Genomic DNA, 14,246 nt, shown 5'->3' on the forward strand with positions numbered 1-14,246 from the left:
GGTCGTGATGCGGATGGTGTTCTTGTGGACGATGGCGATGCCTTCTCCGGTCTCGTTGATGCGGTCCCTCCTGATGATCTTGTATCCATCCGGGATGGCGATGTTGGGGGCTGAGGAGGCGTTCATCCATGTTTCAGTGAGGAAAGCGATGTCTGGTGATGTTGTGTCGAGGAGGTTCCAGAGTTCTACGGCGTGTCTGTGGACGGAGCGGGTGTTGAGCAGGATGCACTTGAGGCCGATGCTGGAGTTTGGCTTGGCGGGCGTGGTGCAGGTTCAGAGGCAGGTGAACTTGCAGGTTGTGCGGGTGAAGGGTCCGTGAGTGCGTCTTGGGGCGGCTCGGCAGCAGGTGGGGTTTCAGCCGGCATTGAGTGCGTTGAGGGCCGCGGTGTCGTAGGTCTGTCGGGTCGACTTGCATCGTTGGGGACCAGGGGTCCTGGCACTGGGCGCGGTCCAGGCGCAGACGGGCTTACCTTTGGCGCACAATCGGCGCGCCCGCTGCGCGTGACCGCTGCGCGGACGCGCGGTCACCATTCATGGCAAAGTGGGAGGGAGGGAGGAGCAGCTGGGAGGCGGGAGCGGGGAGGGCACAAAACCAAAAGGGGGCGTGGCCGCTTGGACGGCGGCGGGTAGCGGGGAGCAGGGCTCGCACAGGGGGACTAAATAACAGGCAACAATACAATAACGTGCAGGGGACAGCAGCTAACAACAATCAAAGGCAAAAAAAAGTTAGGAAACGAAGAGTAAATCACATACACGCAAAGTGCGGCGGAGGGGCAGGGAACAGTCAGGCAGGCACAACGAGGCTGCGGGCAGCAGCGAGGCGAGGGGCACACACACAGCTGGTGGCCGTGCGGCACGGGGGGTCCCAGTCCCATTTGCTTGCAGTGGGTTTTAGTCCCACCTGCTCAATTTCAATGTTTTGCGATGGGTTCAAGTCCCATTTGCTTGCAGTATGTTTTAGTTCCACCTGCTCAATTTCTATGTTTTGCGATGGGTTCAAGTCCCATTTGCTTGCAGTGGGTTTTAGTCCCATCTGCTCTATTTCACAGTTTTTGTGATGGGTTCTAAGTCCCATTTGCTTTCAACAGCGCACAATGTGGTAGCACCACGTCAGTTGTCCACATGGATCTCGTCTATTTTTGTTTTTTTGCCCTGTAGGGTGTGCGCATTTTGTCTCCCTCTGAGGAGGTATGCTAGGGTTACAGTCCCTTAGCATTATCAATATGGGTTACCACCCTTTTTACAGGGATTTTATGCATAGGTTAGAGTCCTTTTGCATTTGCATGTGTCCTTACTCAATTATTCTGTTTAATTTTTGGAACATGTCATGTGTTTCTACTTACTTATGCTGGTCACCCAGTTACTTATCTAGTGTACATTTTTTTTCCACACTATTTATGTTCCAACACTTACAACGTTCTGTAGGTGCTGTTCAAAGTTTAGTGCTCAACACATCATTTTCTCAAGAGTTTTGGTTTTACATTCACATATTTAGCTTAGGCTTTTTCTCTATTTAAGCGCTTTTATGCTTTGCTAAATATATTCAGTTTTATTGTATTTATATTGCTATCTTTGCACTGTTACCTTTTGCATTACGTAATTGTATTTTGCTTAGAGATAATAGTGTTAGATGAGGTTTCTCCTTTATTGTTCCTCATCTTCCTTGTTTTTGCTTTGAAGGTATCTTTTGTGATTTCTCTTTTCTTAGGGCCTTGCAATGTTGCTTCCTTTTCAAAGTTCTGTAAGAAGGGAGGATGGTTTATATGTTTTCTATTCTTCTTTCTTTGTTATTTTTTATAGGTGTTTTCTGTTTGCTGTTCCTTTCTCCGCTTTTGATCAATTTACTTGCTTTCATTTTCTCCTGTTCTCCGTTGCTGTTTTTAGCTTTTTGTTTTCTGTATAAGAAAAGAGGATAGGTTGTATCCTGATATTCTCAATGCAATCCTTCTCTACCACCAATGGAATGTTCTTGTGATGTATCTATCAGAATGTTGGTGATCTGCCTGGTAGATTGCAGTTGGCTGGGCTGAGCACCTTGCTGGATGCTCCTGGTGGGGTCTCTCTATATCTCCTGGAATAAACTATCTCCGAACTACATCATCATTTGTGGACATTTCATCATTACAATAACCTGCGCCCATTTTTGCCCATCGAACAACCTCGCGTCACAAAGTTTCATAGTTCACATCTGAACACAAAACATTTTATTGAGAGGCTGGAATTACTTAGAGATCGAGAATGTGTCTACTTGCCGGCCTGCCTTCCAGCAAATGCATAGAGCGAACCAAGGATCTAGACTGGCTCTAACAGCCCTAACACCAACCGGACATAAAAAGATTTTTCATGTAATTCATGCAATAAAATCTATGTAAAAATATGATAAAGATTTATCACAATGTTTAACAAGATACTTCTGAAGTCTTAGTGCTTCTTTTCAAGTAGATGTATAGAAAGTACATGTTTCTAAACATGCATTTAGAAGCATTAAAAAAAATCTTGAATACCCTGACGACTTTGACATGAGTGAACCAAGAAATAGTTTTGACATGAAGCCAGTAAGTGGCCAATGTCGTTATATGTGAAGCATTGTACGGCTCTCCTCAGTTGCTCCCTTTCTTCTTCCGTGTCTGCGCGCAAGCAGGATAACAGATATGTACGCGTTCCGCTTGTTACTAAGTGGATTTTGATGTGTGAGTGTTTGTGTGTGTGTTGACATTGCTTTCCGTTAGGTCATAACACTTTTCCTGAAGTGCTGAGATGCCCGGTCCCGCAGCGGTGGCAGCGGTGGCAGCGCACTGTAATTAGTTGAAAATGTGCTGCTAGGAGGCTGGAGATCTTGAACTGTATCTGCCTCTGAGTGAGGAGACCTGGCTACAGGGTCGCCTGTCCCTACGCTGCAGCGCCCATTACGCATGATGCTCCAGTCCGACTACATGATCTTTCTCCCCTCATTTACCCCCCTGGGTCCTCCCCATCCCAGTCCTTACTACGTGAAGCAGTCCTGCCTCCACCCAGCCAATCACAACGCCAGTATGTTTAAGCTACATAAGCCCCGCCCAGCTCCCACCATGCCTGTTTATTTTCTGCACCGACGGCGTTCGGAACGCTGGTGCTCCCGGTTCCTGTTTCCTGGCCTGAATTTTTGTAAGGACGGTGCAGTGAGTGTTTAAAATTGCAGTTTTATGTTTCTGCTTTGTTTTCCTTGTTGTTTTCTCGGCGCGGCAGCTCCAGTATTCTGTTCGACCGTACTCCTGTTCTGGGGTCAGGGATGCTCCCCGTTCATGTGCTGGTCTGGGGTGGGGATTTTTTTGTTTTACTGGCTGAGGGTCATTCCGGGCTGGGGCTCTCGTGCAGCGTCCGGCCCCTGTGGCCATTATCTTTTTTTTTTTTAAAGACCTTTATTGTACACTTCTGGAATAACACAGCCTTTGGCCTACAACCCCTGAGGCCGCATCGTTTACAGTTGCTTCTCAACGTTATATTGGTAACTCAGCCCATTAGCCGACATCCCTGGGGTCCGGCGGCGTGTGGCCATTATCTTTTGATCTATGGCTGTGGGTGGAGACTACAGGGCTGCCCTTTTTTTTATTTCCTTTGCCTGTCACATCTTTGCATGATTGGGTGATTGGGGGCAGTATTTATTGGAGGTTGCTGGGCACTACCTTTGGTTGTATGGTGAGTTCCTGTTAGTTTGTCACTGGATTTCTCACCATGATTAAAGGGGCTTCTTCACCTGTGCCTGCTAAGCCGATTTCAAAGCAGAATAATGTTCAGGAACTGCAGGAGGATGACGTCTTGCAGATTTCTAGGGCGCATTTACAGGACTTGATTAATTCTGCGGTCCAGTCTGCGCTGCTGGAGCCTGCAGCTAAGCGGGCTGAGGAAGACATGAACAATGCCCCTAAGGGAAAGTACGTCCAGGGCAAGGTTTTTTCTGACATGCTGGTTCATATTCGAGAGGTGCTTGGGTTTGACCCTAAATCCCTCGCTGAGGAGGGATTTTACGCTCCGTATAGTTCCTCTGTGGTGGATGACCTCCCGTTCCATGATGTCCTGAAGGATATTCTCACAAAGGTGTGGCTTGAGGTGGATAAGCAGGGTATTCCGCGATTCCTGGGGAAGAGGTATCGCCTGGCGGACTTTGATTCACAGTTCCCTGTGATTACAAAGGTCAATTCTCTTTTGTCCTCTAGGCTTCCGCCTCTTCTTCCTCTCTGTCGTCTCAGGAGGATTCTCTGTCTGATCCGGTGGAGCGTAAGGTGGAGTCTGATCTCAAGCGTTCTTATGCCGCTTCTCACTTTGGGGGTGCGTGCTAGCACTTATGCGGCCTATGCTTCGCAGCTCCAGCTTAAGGATTTCGAGAAACTGTTTGACTGTCTTCAGGATCAGGGGGACCCTACTCCTGTGTTGGCTCAAATGGAGGTCTTGGCGCAATTCCTCTCTGATGTGACTTTTGATTCCTTGTGGGCTTTTTCCTCGGCTGCTGGGGCGGCGGTGGCTGGAAGGAGGTCTCTGTGGACAAAACCTTGGCGTCTTGAGGCTGCACAGAAGGCCTTGGTCCTCAAACTGCCTTTTGAGGGTCCCCGTCTTTTTAGGGATGCTTTGAATCTGCAGAGGAAAAGAAGTTGTTAAAGCCTTTTTAGCCTGCTCCTATGAAAAGGTCTTTCTTCCAAAAGCAGGGGTTTCAAGGGGTTTTGTCATCTCAGCCCTTTCTTGGTTGGGCCTGTGGTCGGAGGTCAGCTTTCCATTATAAATGCTGGCATCAGCAACAGCAGCAGCAGCAGCAACAGCCTTCCTCTGGTGCAGGACAGAAGTGACAATGCCGCTGTGGGGGCTCGTCTACGTTTGTTTCTGGACCGTTGGCCAGCTCTGATTTCCAACCAGTGGGTCTTGTCTGTCATCAGGTGGGGTTACCAGATTCCCTTCTGGGGCCCTCCCCCTCTGGATTGTTTTCTGGTTACCCCGTTGTCAAGAGACCCCGTGCGGCGATCTGCCATGTTGTCCGGCGTCGCCATGTTGTTACGGAAAGGTGCTGTGGTGCCGGTTCCAGTGGAGGAAGTGGGCCTGGGGGTTCTATTCCCATCTGGTTCCAAAACCCGATGCTTCCTTCCGCCCCATATTGAATCTTCGTTCCCTGAACAAATTGGTGCGGTTGGATCATTTTCGGATGGTCACGTTACAGTCCGTCATCCCTCTCATGCAGGAGGGCAATTTTTTGGCTTCCCAGGACTTAGGACGCTTGTTTTCACGTTCCGGTCCATCCTGCCAGTCAGCGGTTCCTGAGGTTTGCTGTCCAGGGAAGGCATTTCCAGTTTCAGGTTCTGCATTTGGCCTCTCCACTGCTCCCAGGGCTTTTACCAAGGTATTGGCTCCTGCTGTGGGAGCTTTGCAACATAAGGGTTTTTCTATATTGATGACTGTTTGGTCTCTGCCTCCTCTTTTCCTCAGGCTCTTCTGGCGGTGGAAGCTACGTTTTCCCTGTTCCAGGAGCTGGGGTTCAAGGTGAATCTGGCCAAATCTCATCTGGATCCTGTTCTGAGACTTCAGTTCATTAGGGGTCTGTTCGACACCTCTCTGGGGGCAGTGTTTCTCCCTCCTGCTCGGATCCTTTCCCTCTGTTGCGGGATCTGTTGAGTCGTCCCTCTGCACCAGCTCATGTTTGGTTGCGAGTCCAGAGTTTGATGGCTGCGACCACTGCTGTGGTTCCTTGGACTCGCATCCATCTCAAGCCTTTGGCGACTCATCGGTCGGCTCGGTGGGACCCTTTCCGGGTGGATTACGAGGCTCTGGTTCCTCTCTCTCCTGTTCTGGTTCGGAACTTTGACTGGTGGCTTTTCTCTCCCAATCTGGAGAAGAGGGTGTGGTTTTGTCTTCCTCCTCCCCTTTTGTTGAAGACGGATGCCAGTCTTTGGGGTTGGGGGGGCCACTTTGGGGTCCTTGGAAGCCAAGGGTCGGTGGTCTTGGGGGGACTAGGCCCGTTCCTCGAACTGGCGTGAGTTGGCGTCCATCTGGGAGGCGGTGCAGTTCTTTCAGGTTCATCTCCTCTGGACGAATCTGTTGGTTCGTACCAACAACCAGGTGGCTCATTGTTACCTGAACCATCAGGGAGGGACCAGGTGCGCGTCTCCGAACATGTTGGCCTCCATGATTTGTGCTTGGGCGGAATCTCATCTGTTGGCCTTGAGGGCGGTGTACATTCCTGGATAGTTGAATTTTCATGCGGACGCTCTGAGCTGCAACCTTCCATCTTCTGTTCTGTACAATCTCTCTCTTCCTCTGTTCCCGTTCCTTTGCCTTCGGTTCGGAACTACATGGATCAATCTTTTTGCGTCTCCTCTCAACTCTCTCCTCGGTTTTGTTCGGATGTACTGTGTCCTCAGGCTTGGGCGGTGGATGCTCTTCCGATTCCCTGTCCTTCGGGTCTTCTGTTTGCATTTCCTCCCATTCCCCTCTTCCCGAGGGTGCTGCAGAAGATTCGGGGGGAGAAGGTTTCGGTCTTATTGATTGCTCCTTTCTGGCCTCGACGCCTTTGGTTTCCTCTCCTGTTGCAGCTGGCGGAGGGTCAGTTTGTTCGGCTTCCTTTGTGTCCGTCTCCTCTCCAGTTCCCGCTCCTGTCTCTGCCTTGTCTTCGTCGTTTGCAAATGACAGCTTGGCTCTTGAGCTGTTGATGTTGGAGTGTTTGGGCTGTTTGTCTGTGGTGGCTCGTGACATCCAGTTGTCTCGCCGCCCTTCTACCCTTAAGTGCTATGGTCGTCATTGGGGTTCCTTTGTTTCTTGGTGTTCTTCTCATGGGGTGGATCCTGTACTTGGGGCTCCTACTTCTATGCTGGACTTTCTCAAAGATGGTTTTTTGAAAGGCCTTTCCCCTTCCACGTTGTCTGCTCAGTGGGCGGCGGTTCATGCTTGTCGGGGTCCTTGGGCCTCCTTGGAGGGCGTAGCCCCTTTGGTTATTTGGCTTCTTCAGAGCTTTTGGCTTCGTCGGGCGGTTTCTCCTGTTCTCGTTCCTCCTTGGGATTTACCTACTGTTTTGCAGGGTCTACAGTTGCCCCCTTTTAAGCCTTTGATGGAGGCTGATTTGTTGTGGCTGTCCGCTAAGGTGGCTTTCTTGTTGGCCATTACCTCCGTTCGCCGGTTGGGTGAGTTGGGTGCCTTGCTCATTTTGTTTCCTTATTTGCAGTTCCTTCTGGATCGGGTCGTTTTACGGCTTGATCCGGCCTTCCTGCCTAAGGTTTCTTCCAGTTTTCATTTGCAGCAGGAGGTGATTATTCCTGATTTGCCTGCTGAGGGGTATTCTCTTGTTCCCCCTTCCTTGGATGTTTGCAGGGCTCTCCAGATTTATCTCCAATGTTCCCTAGGAATCCGGATTTCTCCTGCCCTCTCTGTCTTCTGTGGGGGTGTGGCTTAAAGGGAAGAAGGTTTCCACTTCCACGATCAGTCAGTGGGTGCGTTTGGCGGTCTGCCAATCTTACAAGTCTTTGGCTTTGCCTCCTCCGTCTCATGTGCAGGGTCGTTCGACGCATTCTGTGTCTGCTTCCTGGGCGGAGGCGGCGGGGGGTCTCTATCCAGGAGATTTGTAGAGCAGCCACTTGGCAGTCTCATCACACATTTGTGCGACATTATAGGCTTGATGTTTTACATGCCTCTGGTGACAGTTTTTCTGTTGGCGTCTTGAACTCTGTTGTTCATTGATCTTTTATTGATTAAAGTTTTGTACTCTGCATGGATCACTGGTGTCCTGCGTTTTTTTTTATTGACTCTCTGCTTGTGAGTTCCTCACATAGTAAGGACTGGGACGGGGAAGACCCATGAGGCGGTAATGTCTTGTTACTGACCAGTAATCTTCATTACCCTGATTAGGGCCCTCCCCGTCCCAGTCCTCGACCCTCCCTCCCTCTGCTGTGTTTGTGTCGTAGTCTTGTTGATAACAGGCATGGTGGTAGGTGGGCGGAGCTTATGTAGCTTAAACATACTGGCGTTGTGATTGGCTGGGTGGGGGCAGGACTGCCTCACGTAGTAAGGACTGGGACGGGGAGGAGCCTACTCGGGGTAATGAAGATTACCGGTAAGTAACAAGACATTCTAGTGCCCGCTGAGTGATGAAGAGAGACGTGCTCAACGTGAGAGAAGGCATTCAAGGCTTTGCCAAGGATGTGGGCAGTGAGCTGACAGTGGTAATTAAGGATTCAGTTCCCATGCCACAACACACTCCCCTACCTACTTCTCTTTACTTCACGTTTTATTTATTTTCATTTTTCCTCACCCTACATTTGTTTGTCTTGAGTTTTCCCTTTAAAAAAAGTTTTTTCGCTGCATCTTTCTCTGTATTTGTCTCTCAATCGGTCTCTTCGTTTTTTCTTTCTTTTTCTTAGTTTTGTCTTTGTCTCAGTATCTTTCAATGTCTTTCTCTGCCTTTCTTTATCTCTTTGTCTCCATAACTCTTTTCACTCAGATTCCTTTTCTCTGACGTTTATTGTCTTTCTCTGGACCTTTTTATCTCTGTCTCGCCTTGTCTCTACCTCCTTCTCTTTCTTTTCTCTTTGTCTCTCTGCTTTTCTTCTTGTTTGCCCCAGTGCACGATATTAAAATTTCAATAAGAAATTCCCATTGCATGGTATTTCACATGTTACAAAGGGCTATGGGTGAAATAGGATTTTTTTTTTGCAAGTACGGTGTAATCTCCTCATTAGTAATTTTGGTAGTAGGGGTAGGGTTACATACTGACAAGAGTAGGTGAGCACCAGGGCCGGACTGGGAACAGCAAACAGCCCTGGCAGGTTGCTTCTCCACCGGCCCTGGGAACGGGAGGGGAGGGGGTTGTTAGCCACTAAGCACTGCTCCCACTTTTATTACAGAGGGCTGATTTTGCAGCACAGATGCAAAACCGGCACCCTGTAAGAAAAGCGGCCCCCTGGGGCCACAAAACTGTCTCCCCCTCCTCTGGCCCACCGGGGAAATGCCCGGTGCCGCTACGGCCAGTCCGGCCCTGGTGAGCACCCACAAACTCAAATGTGTGGGTATTCTAAAGTACCCATCAAGGGAAATAATACATTTCCAGGGGATGGGATAAAGAGGGAATAGTCCCAAATATGAGAGCGTTGGGAAAGGTCTTTCTCTATGGAAGAAGCATTCCCCCATTGAAAAACAAAAAAAGAAAGGCAAAGGTGGAAGTAAGGCACTTCTAATTCACTGGGACAAGGTAGCAATAGCATCAAATAGATTGCAGAAGTTCCCTATTAATCTAGACACTGAGTACTTGGTCTGGAGGGAAAGTTGGCATCTTTGATTTTTCGGGGTTGATTAGCCAGGCAGTTAAAACCTAGCTCAAATGCGGTGGTATGGTGTTTGAGACCAGATACAGTATAACCTTTTTTGTCAGTTTTACACATGTGGGTGTAAAATTGACTGTCTGGGCAAAGGACTGGCAAAGGTTTTGTTTCATTAGTACCAGATTAACACCCAAATACACAATAAGAATAAACAAGAACGTGTCCCATCCAAAGTTAATAGCCATGCACTTCAAGATTTCATACACGCTTTTGGCTAATCGCTGCCACTATCAGACTTCTTAAAAAAAAAAAAAAAAAAATGTATATATATATATCAGCGACGGCTCGTGGAGGGAGTTACGGTGGGGCAGGAGGGTGGGGAGGGGGAGGGGCAGGGTGGAGGTTGCTAAAAACCGGCATATGGATAATTGCAGGTAAGTAAACAATTTAATTAATAAAACGAATTTCGTAGCTCGCACTGCATTGCATTTTGCGATGCAAGGCGCACTACGAAATTCGTTTTATTAATTAAATTGTTTACTTACCTGCAATTATCCATATGCCGGTTTTTAGCAACCTCCACCCTGCCCCTCCCCCTCCCCACCCTCCTGCCCCACCGTAACTCCCTCCACGAGCCGTCGCTGATATATATATATATATATATATATATATATATATATATATATATATTATATTTAGTTTGACCCTTCGCCCTCCTATATATTTTTGAGAATTCACTTTCTAATCTACCTATTTAATACATCGCATTCCTTGGTCACCAGTCACCTTTTAATATGTGCTAAACAAGATTTCTTAGTTTGAAATCTCTTTAGATATGCAGATTCTGTTACTTTCTTACACGTATTCAAGAAGCACCTGAGCTGCCTTGTACAGCTAGAGCAACAAAAAAGTATATATATTTTTTAATTATTTCACAGCATACTGATTTATTTAGCTTCTGTCATTTCCAATATAGCGCATTAAGTGAGTCCCTCCTTCACACTTTCTAAGCTACCCGCTACATTCCATCATTATATTATGAAAAGCAATCTCCCTATTTTAGGTTGGAAGCTTTTTTCATTGCTCTGTTTTTAAGCTGCATTCTTTTCCTGCCCTTTCGGACTGGTTTGACCTACTAAGTCGGTGATTAAGTATCCCCTCATGCTGACTTGTGGATCCCGGCTGTGACACAAGTCCACCCTTACCAGCCCCCTTGGATAACTTCAAAACCTAAGTTATTGTATATTGTTTTCAGGACATTTTTTTAGTCTGTAAATTATTTATACATGTGTCCTCCTTTGGGCTGTCTTTTCTTTGGCGTTTTGGTACATTCTGACTGCACCAGTAAAATTAAACATGCACTAAAAATCTTTCTAAGCATCGTGGCACTTATTTATAGCCTTTGCCTGCGCCATACATCTTCGTGGTGTTTAGAAGATTAGTGTGAAAATTACAGTTTCGGAACCAGTTTCTTTTTCCCAAAATACCTCGCTCTCTAAAAATGCATTTTTCCCTTCTTTCTTTTTGAAATATCTTGCTATAGCACGTACAACAAATAATTTTTCACCAAGGTGAGTTTTTCCACACCAGCAAAAGGCGGTGGTATAATGTAGCATGTGTTCTACTGAAAATAGGCAGACAGGGCCACCATTAATTACAAATACGTAAGACGCCACATAAATCCAGTTCACACCACAGAATTCCACATTATGCCACAAAATTCAACAGCACACCACATAATTAAACTACACTACATACCACTCCACAACCCAACCATATCACATAATTACACTTCGTGACAAAATCCCACTCAGCATAATTCCAGTACACTCACAAGTCACAAGTCCTGATAAGTTGGTGCTTCGCACTAGGGCCTCCATACCTACCACGTTTTTTCCTAAGCTATGGTAAAAAAGCTGCCTCCTGAAGGCTTAAAGGCTCATTCCACCAGAGCAACGTCTGCTACCAAGGCGTTGCAAAATGTAGTTCCAGTCCTCGACATTGGTCAGGCAGCAACATGGGCATCCCTGCACACCTTTACCAAACAATACTACCTAGACAGACAAGTCTCAAGGGCTGGCCTATTTGGCCGCTCTGCCCTGTAGGACTTCCGGGTCTAAACTTGTCCGTAGTCCCTCCTCTGGGGATGGTATTGGCTGGGTATCTCTTCAAAGGTAAGGAATCTGTGGCTAGATGTCTCTAACAGATGGACAAGTTAATTACCTTCAGTAACACCTTATCTGGTAGAGACATGATTAAGCTGCAGAATCCTTACCGACTAACCCATCCTCCCTGCACTGAGGACAGGTTTCTAAGGACAGGACAGACTCCCTTTCAGGGCCCTAGTTGTTCAGAAACACACCATGTCAGTGCAATTTGGAAAGTCCTGAAAAGTAACTGATGTTAGTGCACCTTGGTTCTGCCTATGGAGGTATGTGGATGTCACAACAGCGAAGACAAAGCCAATGACGTCACTTGGAGTCGATCAGCACCACTTATTGGCAAGCAAGGGAATTGTGCGAAGAAACATTTTCCGAATCCAGTCTGCCACCTGGGAAATTCAAAGGAAAGAATCTGTGGCTAGATCATGTCTCTACCAGATAAGGCATTACCAAAGGTAAGTAACTTGTCCTTCAGACTGGACAGCCCAGTGCAGTAACCATATAAATAGATTATAATCATATGAAATACCACAAAAAGACCAGCACAGTTGCTCAAAGCTGCACGCATACCAAAAAAAGTGAAGTGCACGTCTATCTCAACCTAATATAAATTTATTTTGACTTGTACTTATGTTGGTTGCCTAGTTACTAATCCAGCTTAGTGGCACTAAGGAAGGATAAGGAAGGATGAAAGGCTGAGCCAGTAGATTCCTTTAAGGTTGCAAGCTGAGCTCTGCAGTATGCGCATTAACCCGCTGTTATACATTACCAGCAGCTGAAGGAATTCAGTTTCAGACAGCCCACAATGTTCCAGCCCCTGAGCGTCAGAGTGCATGCTTAACTCTCTCCTGTATGTGCATTGCAGCACCTGTTTCTAAGTATTAAAAAAAGTACTTAAGAGAAAGAGAAAACATGGTGTCTGGTGCCATCTGGAGGTCTGTCTACACGACCGTCCCGCTACCCACCAACAAAACAGACAGCATGTCATAAAAGATTATCTTTAACAATCTGGACCATACTACTGCAGAAACACCTGTACAGCCAGGACCTTGCCTGATCCTAGCATGTCTGATGCAAAGGACCCCCACCCTGAGGCCTATGAAACAAACCACATAATTACAATACTCATAACCAAAGAGTAAATGTTTAACACACGCTGTTAATTATCCAATCTAAAAACATACCGACTAACAGGGTAACACTCACGTGCAACTTGTACAATAGTTTAAAATCTGTCTGCAATGTTGCTATACTCGCAATAAACTAATTCAGCGGACGACTATTTGTAAACTAGGTTAAATCTAGCACTGGGCCTCTAGGGAGGAGCGAGCAACCTACCCATTCACAAAGCACTTCACCGGCCTATCAGCCATAGAAAGCGTTTTACAAAAAAGCCTGTATCATAAACGAATAAACCATGTCGGTAACCTGCTTTTTCGGTGAACTAATAGAACTTTTCAAGGGCCCTGAGTTTATACAGAGGGAGCAGAATTCTGCAATAACGTCACTTTGTAATCGTAAATCGTATTACCATGCATCCTGTGTGTGTTGTGTGTGCTAGAAATTAATCAGTGATGCCACAGGCCATGGCGCCAAGTAACCCGAGAGCAAACAATGTGTCACGTGGGTGGATGCCTGTCATCAGCTGTGGCCCAGCACCACACTGGCACGAAATACAGCACGCAGGCCTAGAATTCGGCATGGCCTCTTTTGAGAATCACTATGCATCCAATAAGCGGTGCTAAGAGGTACCTATGATTAAAGTCACAGGAAAGCAGCTTTGGCATGCCGGGGAAAAGCCCTATGAAGTTAAATCACACTTTGTTTTGCTGTTTGCAGTTTTATATAGCACAAACTCGACCTGAAGGTGTTGCTAGGCACCGGGAGATTAAGTGACTTGCTCAGAACCGCAGGATGTGGAGTCGAAGACGAGGCTCGAACCCGGTAACCCAGCTCCAAGGTCGGCAGCTCCGGCCGTTATGCCATATCCTCTTTTTACTGCAGCGTCCTCGCACAGATTACAAGAAGCAACTTACTTCATGTACAAATCACACATTGTATTTCGGAACGTGTGGGCTGGCGCCTTCGGCATTTTCAATGGCACATATCCACATCTCCATGGTGTACTCTGCTCATTTGTTAAGTATCCGTGGCTCTGCTAAGCAACTTCAAGCACACAAATCCCCCGCCCCCCCAGCTGGGTAAATGTGCCACATTCTATTCCAGAGTCAGTGTGGGAGATATTTTGGCACGGAAATGCCTGATGAGGCGGGGTCCTTCATCATTAGCTAGGTCTGAGGTGAAGGAAACCCCTCTAAGCCGCTGCTCCTTTGCCTCAGTGTTGTTTTTGCCTGTCTCTTTCTATCTCATCTATCTTTCCAGGCAGGGTGAGCGGCGCTCGCAGTCCCCAGAGAGCAATTTAACCCGCCTCCCGGGGACTCCTCTTCAGAGCGGGGTGGGAAGGGGCATGAGGGGCTGGGGAGGGTAGTGAGGGGACATTAGTCATTCTGGCATTCGGGGATGCGCGCCTCCTGCCCTCCTCGATAGTGCAGGCCTAAGCTAAAGGGCGAAGACATCCAACACCGAGGAGACGAAAGGACAGCAGATCGCGTGCAGCAACAAGAGCCCGGTGAGGTAAGGGTTGGAGGGGTGTGTGTGTGTGCATGCGGTGTGCACACATGCGTGTGTGTGGGTGCGTGCGTGTGTGCATGCGTGAGTGTGGGTGTGTGCGCGCGCGCGATCGAGAGAGGCGAGAGGCTGACTTGCTGGGAATGCAGAACAGGAGATGTGCACGGCGCAGGGCTGGACGTGCACGCCC

General features: G+C 47.7%; 1 protein-coding gene across 1 annotated transcript in view; it reads right to left on the reverse strand.

Annotated features, from left to right (window-relative positions):
• The window catches only part of LOC147701495 (transient receptor potential cation channel subfamily M member 4-like), a 1,534,183-nt gene that overhangs the window by 809,110 nt on the left and 710,827 nt on the right, over nt 1-14,246 (reverse strand). The window lies entirely within an intron of this gene.

The sequence above is a fragment of the Lissotriton vulgaris genome, chromosome 7, assembly GCF_964263255.1.
Source record: "Lissotriton vulgaris chromosome 7, aLisVul1.2, whole genome shotgun sequence".
Lineage (NCBI taxonomy): Eukaryota > Metazoa > Chordata > Amphibia > Caudata > Salamandridae > Lissotriton > Lissotriton vulgaris.